Source organism: Tachypleus tridentatus, unplaced genomic scaffold, assembly GCF_004210375.1.
Source record: "Tachypleus tridentatus isolate NWPU-2018 unplaced genomic scaffold, ASM421037v1 Hic_cluster_2, whole genome shotgun sequence".
In the NCBI taxonomy this organism is placed as follows: Eukaryota; Metazoa; Arthropoda; class Merostomata; order Xiphosura; family Limulidae; genus Tachypleus; species Tachypleus tridentatus.
The window spans coordinates 69,389,879-69,402,378 of NW_027467782.1; the positions used below are offsets into that span (position 1 = coordinate 69,389,879).

General features: G+C 52.1%; 1 non-coding gene across 1 annotated transcript in view; it reads right to left on the reverse strand.

Moving 5' to 3' along the window:
* Window positions 1–328, reverse strand: part of LOC143243492 (small subunit ribosomal RNA) — a 1,806-nt gene extending 1,478 nt beyond the window's left edge. The window contains exon 1 of the ribosomal RNA XR_013024616.1: window positions 1–328. This exon is cut by the window's left edge and continues 1,478 nt beyond it. This is a non-coding gene — a ribosomal RNA (small subunit ribosomal RNA).
* Between the last annotated feature and the right edge of the window lie 12,172 nt (window positions 329–12,500).

Sequence of the window (12,500 nt, forward strand, 5' to 3'; positions counted from 1 at the left end):
TCGACAGTTGATAAGGCAGACACTTGAAAGATGCGTCGCCGGTGCTAGACCGTGCGATCAGCCAAAAGTTATCCAGAGTCACCATCATTTGCGGACCGAGGTCCGATTGGTCTTGGTCTAATAAATGCGCTCGTCCCGTGAGGTCGGAGCTTTGTTGCATGTATTAGCTCTAGAATTACCACAGTTATCCAAGTAGGAAAGTACGATCTAAGGAACAACGGCTGGATAATGAGCCATTCGCGGTTTCACCTTATTTCGGCATGTACTTAGACATGCATGGCTTAATCTTTGAGACAAGCATATGACTACTGGCAGGATCAACCAGGTATCTTTTCTCGTTCGGTGCAAGCCACCCGCTCCAACGGCGAGTAGAAACACCACTCTCGAATCGGCAGACGCGTGGCTAGATACACGCCTGCCGTTCTCTGTCTACTTCGTGTCACCAATCACGAGACAGACCTCTTACACACTCTAGAGTACGAGTTCTCCAAAACAACAGTTCCGATAAAACGAAACAAACTAGGGCGTATCAGGAAGAACCGACCTTCGGAGGACAGCTCAACCCACACTAAGCTATATCGAAAATGATGCATATTCCGATGTCTCGGCATGGTTACCCGAAACTCGTCGCATCAGCAGTGGGAACAGAACGTCTTTCGTAACAAAGACAATCGTTAATCGCTCGGATTAACTCGTACGCGTGCGGTCGAACGCACGTACTGCTTTATCCCCGCTCGGACCGAGAGGGAAAGGGAAACAGTCACCGTTATTGACGTGCCCCGTGAAAGGGAAGGGGCGCTCGGACCCTTGGTTTGACAAGCTGAAATTCAACGGCTCGTGCAGAGCACGCTGCGGGTCCAGCATCCCTTGTGTCTCTGACTGAGACCGGCTAATCGCTCGGATTAACTCGTAGGCGTGCGGTCGAACGCACGTACTGCTTTTATCCCCGCTCGGACCGAGAGGGATAGGGAAACAGTCACCGTTGTTCACGTGCCCCGTGAAAGGGAAGAGCCGCTCGGACCCTTGGTTTGACATGCTGAAATTCAACGGCTCGTGCAGAGCACGCTGCGGGTCCAGCATCCCGTGTGTCTCTGACTGAGACCGGCTAATCGCTCGGATTAACACGTAGGGGTGCGGTCGAACGCACGTACTGCTTTTATCCCCACTCGGTCAGAGAGGGACAGTCACCGTTGTTCACGTGCCCCGTGAAAGGGAAGAGCCGCTCGGACCCTTGGTTTGACATGCTGAAATTCAACGGCTCGTGCAGAGCACGCTGCGGGTCCAGCATCCCGTGTGTCTCTTAATGAGACTGGCTAATCGCTCGGATTAACTCGTAGCCGTGCGGTCGAACGCACGTACTGCTTTTATCCCCGCTCGGACCGAGAGGGAACAGTCACCGTAAATAACATGCCCCGTGAAAGGGAAGGGCCGCTCGGACCCTTGGTTTGACAAGCTGAAATTCAACGACTCGTGCAGAGCACGCTGCGGGTCCAGCATCCCGTGTGTCTCTGACTGAGACCGGCTAATCGCTCGGATTAACTCGTAGGCGTGCGGTCGAACGCACGTACTGCTTTTATCCCCGCTCGGACCGAGAGGGATAGGGAAACAGTCACCGTTGTTCACGTGCCCCGTGAAAGGGAAGAGCCGCTCGGACCCTTGGTTTGACATGCTGAAATTCAACGGCTCGTGCAGAGCACGCTGCGGGTCCAGCATCCCGTGTGTCTCTGACTGAGACCGGCTAATCGCTCGGATTAACACGTAGGGTGCGGTCGAACGCACGTACTGCTTTTATCCCCACTCGGACAGAGAGGGAAAGGGAAACAGTCACCGTTGTTCACGTGCCCCGTGAAAGGGAAGAGCCGCTCGGACCCTTGGTTTGACATGCTGAAATTCAACGGCTCGTGCAGAGCACGCTGCGGGTCCAGCATCCCGTGTGTCTCTGACTGAGACCGGCTAATCGCTCGGATTAACTCGTAGGCGTGCGGTCGAACGCACGTACTGCTTTTATCCCCGCTCGGACCGAGAGGGAAAGGAAACAGTCACCGATATTGACGTGCCCCGTGAAAGGGAAGAGCCGCTCGGACCCTTGGTTTGACATGCTGAAATTCAACGGCTCGTGCAGAGCACGCTGCGGGTCCAGCATCCCGTGTGTCTCTGACTGAGACCGGCTAATCGCTCGGATTAACTCGTAGGCGTGCGGTCGAACGCACGTACTGCTTTTATCCCCGCTCGGACCGAGAGGAAAGGGAAACAGTCACCGTAAATAACATGCCCCGTGAAAGGGAAGGGCCGCTCGGACCCTTGGTTTGACAAGCTGAAATTCAACGACTCGTGCAGAGCACGCTGCGGGTCCAGCATCCCGTGTGTCTCTGACTGAGACCGGCTAATCGCTCGGATTAACTCGTAGGCGTGCGGTCGAACGCACGTACTGCTTTTATCCCGCTCGGACCGAGAGGGAAGGGAAACAGTCACCGTTGTTCACGTGCCCCGTGAAAGGGAAGAGCCGCTCGGACCCTTGGTTTGACATGCTGAAATTCAACGGCTCGTGCAGAGCACGCTGCGGGTCCAGCATCCCGCTGCGAGACCGGCTCGCATTAACTCGTAGCTGTGCGGTCGAACGCACGTCCCCCCGCTGGACCGAGAGGGAAAGGGAAACAGTCACCGTCTCCCCGTGAAGGGAAGGGCCGCTGGACCCTTGGTTTGACTGGCTAAGCACGCTCGGGTCCAGCATCCCGATTAACGCTCGGATAGTAGGCGTGCGGTCGAACGCACGTACTGCTTTTATCCCCGCTCGGACCGAGAGGGAAAGGGAAACAGTCACCGTAAATAACATGCCCCGTGAAAGGGAAGGGCCGCTCGGACCCTTGGTTTGACAAGCTGAAATTCAACGACTCGTGCAGAGCACGCTGCGGGTCCAGCATCCCGTGTGTCTCTGACTGAGACCGGCTAATCGCTCGGATTAACTCGTAGGCGTGCGGTCGAACGCACGTACTGCTTTTATCCCCGCTCGGACCGAGAGGAAAGGGAAACAGTCACCGTTATTGACTTGCCCCGTGAAAGGGAAGAGCCGCTCGGACCCTTGGTTTGACATGCTGAAATTCAACGACTCGTGCAGAGCACGCTGCGGGTCCAGCATCCCGTGTGTCTCTGACTGAGACCGGCTAATCGCTCGGATTAACACGTAGGGTGCGGTCGAACGCACGTACTGCTTTTATCCCCGCTCGGACCGAGAGGAAAGGGAAACAGTCACCGTTATTGACTTGCCCCGTGAAAGGGAAGAGCCGCTCGGACCCTTGGTTTGACATGCTGAAATTCAACGACTCGTGCAGAGCACGCTGCGGGTCCAGCATCCCGTGTGTCTCTGACTGAGACCGGCTAATCGCTCGGATTAACACGTAGGGGTGCGGTCGAACGCACGTACTGCTTTTATCCCCGCTCGGACCGAGAGGGAAAGGGAAACAGTCACCGTTATTGACTTGCCCCGTGAATGGGAAGGGCCGCTCGGACCCTTGGTTTGACAAGCTGAAAATCAACGACTCGTGCAGAGCACGCTGCGGGTCCAGCATCCCGTGTGTCTCCAAATGAGACCGGCTAATCGCTCGGATTAACTCGTAGCCGTGCGGTCGAACGCACGTACTGCTTTTATCCCCGCTCGGACCGAGAGGAAAGGGAAACAGTCACCGTAAATAACATGCCCCGTGAAAGGGAAGGGCCGCTCGGACCCTTGGATTGACAAGCTGAAATTCAACGACTCGTGCAGAGCACGCTGCGGGTCCAGCATCCCGTGTGTCTCTGACTGAGACCGGCTAATCGCTCGGATTAACTCGTAGGCGTGCGGTCGAACGCACGTACTGCTTTTATCCCCGCTCGGAACGAGAGGGAAAGGGAAACAGTCACCGTAAATAACATGCCCCGTGAAAGGGAAGGGCCGCTCGGACCCTTGGTTTGACAAGCTGAAATTCAACGACTCGTGCAGAGCACGCTGCGGGTCCAGCATCCCGTGTGTCTCTGACTGAGACCGGCTAATCGCTCGGATTAACTCGTAGGCGTGCGGTCGAACGCACGTACTGCTTTTATCCCCGCACGGACCGAGAGGGAACGGGAAACAGCTACCCATATATTTTACGACAGTAACCTCTTCCACCGAGGCACGTCAAAAACCACCGTTACAGGTGGTGCCGAATCCACCGAGACGGGTAGAACGACAAACTTACTAGGAAAACGCCGCACAGTGTTCTTAAAACCATCACTTCTCGCAACATTCTTTTCGCTCCAATATATTGTTTCAATCCACCATTACGTTCGTTCATTCAATATCTCTCGGCCTCTTACATTCTTTGTTCGGCCATTTCTTAACACTATCGGCAGTCGTTTTCGCTAGTACTCACCACCTGTGTGGAAACGGGCCGTGACCAGCCCACAGGTCCCGGGCACGCCGGGTTAAAAGGTGAGAGGAGGCTTAACACAATGTTACAATCCTGTCTCAGACAGACTATGCCCCTATATAGAGAAGGAAACTAAATTTAATGCCATCAGAACCCATTAGTACGGCATTTGAAAGTGCGGTAAAGGCAAGGGACCAAGCGGAATAGTTCCGCATCGCTACCCTGAGTTGCGTCAAATTGGTCCTCAGTTTTGAGTGAAAAGTGGTGAAAATGAACGCTGAAAACAACGTTTCTAACTATCAAACTGATTTTGCCATTTCCTCCCACTTTCCAAATTTCACCGAACTCTCCTCACATCCATGCCGTCTTTGGCATCACTCTATACGGGAGAAAATTTCTTAAAGTCGTACTCCCTTTCAGGTCCGTCTCAGACAGACTATGCCCCTATATAGAGAAGGAAACTACATTTAATGCCATCAGAACCCATTAGTACGGCATTTCAAAGTGCGGTAAAGGCGAGAACCTATGCGGGCAAGTTCCGCATCGCAACCCTGAGTTGCGTCAAATTGGTCCTCAGTTTTGAGTGAAAAGTGGTGAAAATGAACGCTGAAAACAACGTTTCTAACTATCAAACTGATTTTGCCATTTCCTCCCACTTTCCAAATTTCACCGAACTCTCCTCACATCCATGCCGTCTTTGGCATCACTCTATACGGGAGAAAATTTCTTAAAGTCGTACTCCCTTTCAGGTCCGTCTCAGACAGACTATGCCCCCTATATAGAGAAGGAAACTACATTTAATGCCATCAGAACCCATTAGTACGGCATTTGAAAGTGCGGTAAACGGCGAGAGCCTATGCGGGCAGTTCCGCATCGCAACCCTGAGTTGCGTCAAATTGGTCCTGAGTTTTGAGTGAAAAAGTGGTGAAAATGAACGCTGAAAACAACGTTTCTAACTATCAAACTGATTTTGCCATTTCCTCCCACTTCCCAAATTTCACCGAACTCGCCTCACATCCATGCCGTCTTTGGCATCACACTATACGGGAGAAAATTTCTTAAAGCCGTCCTCCCTTTGAAGTCCGTCTCAGACAGACTATGCTCCCTATATATAGAAGGAAACTACATTTAATGCCATCAGAACCCATTAGTACGGCTTTTGAAAGTGCGGTAAAAGGCGAGAGCCTATGCGGGCAAGTTCCGCATCGCAACCCTGAGTTGCGTCAAATTGGTCCTCAGTTTTGAGTGAAAAAGTGGTGAAAATGAACGCTGAAAACAACGTTTCTAACTATCAAACTGATTTTGCCATTTCCTCCCACTTTCCAAATTTCACCGAACTCTCCTCACATCCATGCCGTCTTTGGCATCACTCTATACGGGAGAAAATTTCTTAAAGTCGTACTCCCTTTCAGGTCCGTCTCAGACAGACTATGCCCCCTATATAGAGAAGGAAACTACATTTAATGCCATCAGAACCCATTAGTACGGCATTTGAAAGTGCGGTAAACGGCGAGAGCCTATGCGGGCAAGTTCCGCATCGCAACCCTGAGTTGCGTCAAATTGGTCCTCAGTTTTGAGTGAAAAGTGGTGAAAATGAACGCTGAAAAACAACGTTTCTAACTATCAAACTGATTTTGCCATTTCCTCCCACTTTCCAAATTTCACCGAACTCGCCTCACATCCATGCCGTCTTTGGCATCACTCTATATGGGAGAAAATTTCTTAAAGCCGTCCTCCCTTTGAAGTCCGTCTCAGACAGACTATGCTCCCTATATATAGAAGGAAACTACATTTAATGCCATCAGAACCCATTAGTACGGCTTTTGAAAGTGCGGTAAAGGCGAGAGCCTATGCGGGAAGTTCCGCGAACTCGCAACCCTGAGTTGCGTCAAATTGGTCCTCAGTTTTGAGTCGAAAAGGTACACGTAACGTCCTAAAACTACCGGGTAGTGTCCGCATCGTCCTCCACAACCCCGCCAACGGACGCGTCGCGTGATCGATCGCGAATCTCTCCTAGAGGCAATGAGGCCATTGGGGTTAGTCGGCGGCAACGTTTGAACATGCCGATAACGCTTACGCCACGTCCATCGTCGATTCCAGTCAAGCCTCACCAGTCCCCTATATATATAAGGAAACTACATTTAATGCCATCACTACTCAAAAGTACGGCTTTTCTATGTGCGGTAAAGGCGAGAGCTTATGCGGGAGAGTTCCGCGTGGCTACCCTAAGTGCCGTCGAACTCGTCGTAGCGTGTTCCACCGCCTATCTGTCCGAAGGGCAGAAAGAAACTGCGGGAACTCGGCGGGAGCCGGTAATCGAAATGCCGACGATAACCTCGGTAGGCGGCGGGTGCCGGTAGTCGAATCGACAGTCCTGCCGCCAACAGCCTGCTGACATGCCGATAACGCTTACGCCACGTCCATCGTCGATTCCAGTCAAGCCTCACCAGTCCCCTATATATAGAAGGAAACTACATTTAATGCCATCACTACTCAAAAGTACGGCTTTTCTATGTGCGGTAAAGGCGAGAGCTTATGCGGGAGAGTTCCGCGTGGCTACCCTAAGTACCGTCGAACTCGTCGTAGCGTGTTCCACCGCCTATCTGTCCGAAGGGCAGAAAGAAACTGCGGGAACTCGGCGGGAGCAGGTAATCGAAATGCCGACGATAACCTCGGTAGGCGGCGGGTGCCGGTAGTCGAATCGACAGTCCTGCCGCCAACAGCCTGCTGACATGCCGATAACGCTTACGCTACGTCCATCGTCGATTCCAGTCAAGCTCACCAGTCCCCTATATATAGAAGGAAACTACATTTAATGCCATCACTACTCAAAAGTACGGCTTTTCTATGTGCGGTAAAAGGCGAGAGCTTATGCGGGAGAGTTCCGCGTGGCTACCCTAAGTACCGTCGAACTCGTCGTAGCGTGTTCCACCGCCAATCTGTCCGAAGGGCAGAAAGAAACTGCGGGAACTCGGCGGGAGCCGGTAATCGAAATGCCGACGATAACCTCGGTAGGCGGCGGGTGCCGGTAGTCGAATCGACAGTCCTGCCGCCAACAGCCTGCTGACATGCCGATAACGCTTACGCTACGTCCATCGTCGATTCCAGTCAAGCTCACCAGTCCCCTATATATATAGAAGGAAACTACATTTAATGCCATCACTACTCAAAAGTACGGCTTTTCTATGTGCGGTAAAGGCGAAAGCTTATGCGGGAGAGTTCCGCGTGGCTACCCTCTGTTCGGTGACATGCCGATAACGCTTACGCTACGTCCATCGTCGATGACAGTCAAGCCTCACCAGTCCCCTATATATATAGAAGGAAACTACATTTAATGCCATCACTACTCAATAGTACGGCCTTTCTATGTGCGGTAAAGGCGAGAGCTTATGCGGGAGAGTTCCGCGTGGCTACCCTAAGTACCGTCGAACTCGTCGTAGCGTGTTCCACCGGTATCTGTCCGAAGGGCACAAAGAAACTGCGGGCACTCGGCGGGAGCAGGTGATCGAAATACCGGCGATATCCTCTAGGGACGACGAATCGAAGGAACCGCCGCCAACCTTTTGGGCACTTTTCGCAACGGCTGAGCCTAGACGTACGTCCCGTTGGAGAAAGCTGCTGTTTGACCACGCACGCGCGAAACAGCCCGAGAAAATGGATTCCCCCGTCGGTAGGCGGCGGGCGCGGGTGTTTAAATTTCCCAATCGCTGGTACATGCTCTGAGACTCTGTTCGACTTGTACCGAGGCCAATGCGTGTACTCGGCGGGAGCAGGTGATCGAAATGCCGTCCACATCCTCTAGGGACGACGAATCGAAGGACCCGCCGCCAACCTTTCGGGCACTTTTTGCAACGGCTGCGTCTAGACGTCCGACCCGTTGGAGCAAGCTGCTGTTCGACCACGCACGCGCGATAGAGGCCGAGAAAATGGGTTCCCCCGTCGGTAGGCGGCGGGCGCGGGTGTTTAAATTTCCCGCTCGCTGGCACATGCTCTGAGACTCTGTTCGACTTGTACCGAGGCCAATGCGTGTACTCGGCGGGAGCAGGTGTTCGAAATGCCGACCGTATCCTCTAGGGACGACGAATCGAAGGTCCCGCCGCCAACCTTTCGGGCACTTTTCGCAACGGCTGCGTCTAGACGTCCGACCCGTTGGAGCAAGCGGCTGTTAGACCACGCACGCGCGAAACAGACCGAGAAAATCGGTTCCCCCGTCGGTAGGCGGCGGGCGCGGGTGTTTAAATTTCCCAATCGCTGGCACATGCTCTGAGACTCTGTTCGACTTGTACCGAGGCCAATGCGTGTACTCGGCGGGAGCAGGTGTTCGAAATGCCGACCGTATCCTCTAGGGACGACGAATCGAAGGTCCCGCCGCCAACCTTTCGGGCACTTTTCGCAACGGCTGCGTCTAGACGTCCGACCCGTTGGAGCAAGCTGCTGTTAGACCACGCACGCGCGAAACAGACCGAGAAAATCGGTTCCCCCGTCGGTAGGCGGCGGGCGCGGGTGTTTAAATTTCCCAATCGCTGGCACATGCTCTGAGACTCTGTTCGACTTGTACCGAGGCCAATGCGTGTACTCGGCGGGAGCAGGTGTTCGAAATGCCGACCGTATCCTCTAGGGACGACGAATCGAAGGACCCGCCGCCAACCTTTCGGGCACTTTTCGCAACGGCTGCGTCTAGACGTCCGACCCGTTGGAGCAAGCTGCTGTTGGACCACGCACGCGCGAAACAGACCGAGAAAATCGGTTCCCCCGTCGGTAGGCGGCGGGCGCGGGTGTTTAAATTTCCCAATCGCTGGCACATGCTCTGAGACTCTGTTCGACTTGTACCGAGGCCAATGCGTGTACTCGGCGGGAGCAGGTGTTCGAAATGCCGACCGTATCCTCTAGGGACGACGAATCGAAGGACCCGCCGCCAACCTTTCGGGCACTTTTCGCAACGGCTGCGTCTAGACGTCCGACCCGTTGGAGCAAGCTGCTGTTGGACCACGCACGCGCGAAACAGACCGAGAAAATCGGTTCCCCCGTCGGTAGGCGGCGGGCGCGGGTGTTTAAATTTCCCAATCGCTGTCACATGCTCTGAGACTCTGTTCGACTTGTACCGAGGCCAATGCGTGTACTCGGCGGGAGCAGGTGTTCGAAATGCCGACCGTATCCTCTAGGGACGACGAATCGAAGGACCCGCCGCCAACCTTTCGGGCACTTTTCGCAACGGCTGCGTCTAGACGTCCGACCCGTTGGAGCAAGCTGCTGTTGGACCACGCACGCGCGAAACAGACCGAGAAAATCGGTTCCCCCGTCGGTAGGCGGCGGGCGCGGGTGTTTAAATTTCCCAATCGCTGGCACATGCTCTGAGACTCTGTTCGACTTGTACCGAGGCCAATGCGTGTACTCGGCGGGAGCAGGTGATCGAAATGCCGACCACATCCTCTAGGGACGACGAATCGAAGGACCCGCCGCCAACCTTTCGGGCACTTTTCGCAACGGCTGCGTCTAGACGTCCGACCCGTTGGAGCAAGCTGCTGTTCGACCACGCACGCGCGAAACAGACCGAGAAAATCGGTTCCCCCGTCGGTAGGCGGCGGGCGCGGGTGTTTAAATTTCCCAATCGCTGGCACATGCTCTGAGACTCTGTTCGACTTGTACCGAGGCCAATGCGTGTACTCGGCGGGAGCAGGTGTTCGAAATGCCGACCGTATCCTCTAGGGACGAAGAATCGAAGGTCCCGCCGCCAACCTTTCGGGCACTTTTCGCAACGGCTGCGTCTAGACGTCCGACCCGTTGGAGCAAGCTGCTGTTGGACCACGCACGCGCGAAACAGATCGAGAAAATCGGTTCCCCCGTCGGTAGGCGGCGGGCGCGGGTGTTTAAATTTCCCAATCGCTGGCACATGCTCTGAGACTCTGTTCGACTTGTACCGAGGCCAATGCGTGTACTCGGCGGGAGCAGGTGTTCGAAATGCCGACCGTATCCTCTAGGGACGACGAATCGAAGGTCCCGCCGCCAACCTTTCGTGCACTTTTCGCAACGGCTGCGCCTAGACGTACGACCCGTGTCATGGGTTTCATTTATAAAGCAAAACTGTGAAGAAACAGGACACGAACATTAAAATATAAGTATCGTTTGTATGGATAACACTGATCTGGAATTAGCACTTAAAGAAACCATCCACATTAAACAACTTTAATCTACACCGAATATCATGTAGTCTTCATTCAAATAGCACATTTTAAAATATTTACAGCATGTTTTATTGTCAGTAATTTACTTTCCGTGTATTTTAGTTTCACATTATCGTAATTTCAGCAATATATTTTATTTAGTTAGTTAGAAATTACGTCTTTCTATTTTGCTCTGTATACTGAAGATGGAATATGTAAAATATTGAAAACTTTACCTCTGTCCCCTTCTATTGTATCAAAGTATTTCTTCATCTTCAATACAATTATACAATTAATCGTCAAACATCATTTTCGTTCGATACAATGATTGCTAATATATTGATATGACCATATGTAAACGAACTGTTGTCTGTATGCTGTGACTCTGAAAATTAAAGTTAAAAAGGAAAATCTTGAAATGTGCTTCCTTTCAGAATGCAAACTTCGATACATCATTCCAAAGTTTCTCCATTTTAGTGAGCAAAACTTTGAAAAATTCATTATCTTATCATATTTGTCTGAAGAGAGTATCGGTTTGTTTGAATTTGGCTCTATACTGCACGAGGGCTATCTGCTATAGCCGTCGATAATTTAGCAGTGAAAGAAAAGAGGATAGGTACCAAGTGATCACCACTCACCAACCACTGTTTCACAGAGGAACTGTGGGATTGCTTGTAACAATGAACCGCCCAGTCACGTATCATAAAGGGTGAGCATGTTTCGTAGAACAAAAGTTGGGTCAAGAATTTCGAACAAAACATCAACAGAACATAATTTTACTGGAAAAGTTCAAAGTGTACTGTACTAACCATAGAATCGTGGAAACCAGAGTTGATTACACCGACGTACTAAACAAGTGGAACGAAGACAAATTGTTCAGTGTGAACATGTCCAAAATTTCAGGCTAAGTTGACTGACTTACAGCATTCAATTCTAGTTTCATCCTTGTGACCACATTGTTAACTAATATAATTATAACATAAATACTCAGTCTAAATTAGTCCTACCTAAAATTGTTATTTTAACTAAACTGACTAGTTGACCAAAATATTGCTTATTCTTGTAAACTCTACTGCATTATCATTGCCCTTTAATTGTGTGTCACCCAACATTAGAAAATGTTCCAGACATATAAATATAAATGTGGTAAACATTTTAGCATTGATTATACAACACCAGGTGATCCATCAGAGTCTATTAAGTTGTTCTTAGCAATGATGATACGACACCAGGTGATCCATCACAGTATAATAAGTTGCTCTTAGTAATGATACGACACCGCGTGGGTAAGGAGCCCCCAACGTTGCTAGTGCGAGAGGGTGTCGGTCTGCTTACCGACAATCGTGCTCGTTATCTCCGTGTCAAGAGATCGCCGCCAACGTTTTGCACAGAGACTAAAATCGACAAAGTCCGACACCGTTTGGGTACGGAGCCCCCCAACGCTGGTAGTGCGAGAGAGTGTCGGTCTGCCTGCCGACATTCGTGCTCGTTATGTCGGCGTCGAGAGATCGCCTGGGTACGGGGAGCCCGCCAACGTAATGCACAGAGACTAAAATCGACAATGTCCGACACCGTTTGGGTACGGAGCCCCCCAACGCTGGTAGTGCGAGAGAGTGTCGGTCCGCCTGCCGACATTCGTGCTCGTTATGTCGGCGTCGAGAGGGGATCGCCCGTAATGCACAGGACTAAAATCGACAATACGGGTACGGAGCCCGCCAACGTAATGCACAGAGACTAAAATCGACAATCGACAATGTCCGACACCGTTTGGGTACGGAGCCCCCAACGCTGGTAGTGCGAGAGAGTGTCGGTCCGCCTGCCGACATTCGTGCTCGTTATGTCGGCGTCGAGAGCCTGGGTACGGGGATCGCCTGGGTACGGGCCCCAACGCTGGTAGCCCGCCAACGTAATGCACAGAGACTAAAATCGACAATGTCCGACACCGTTTGGGTAC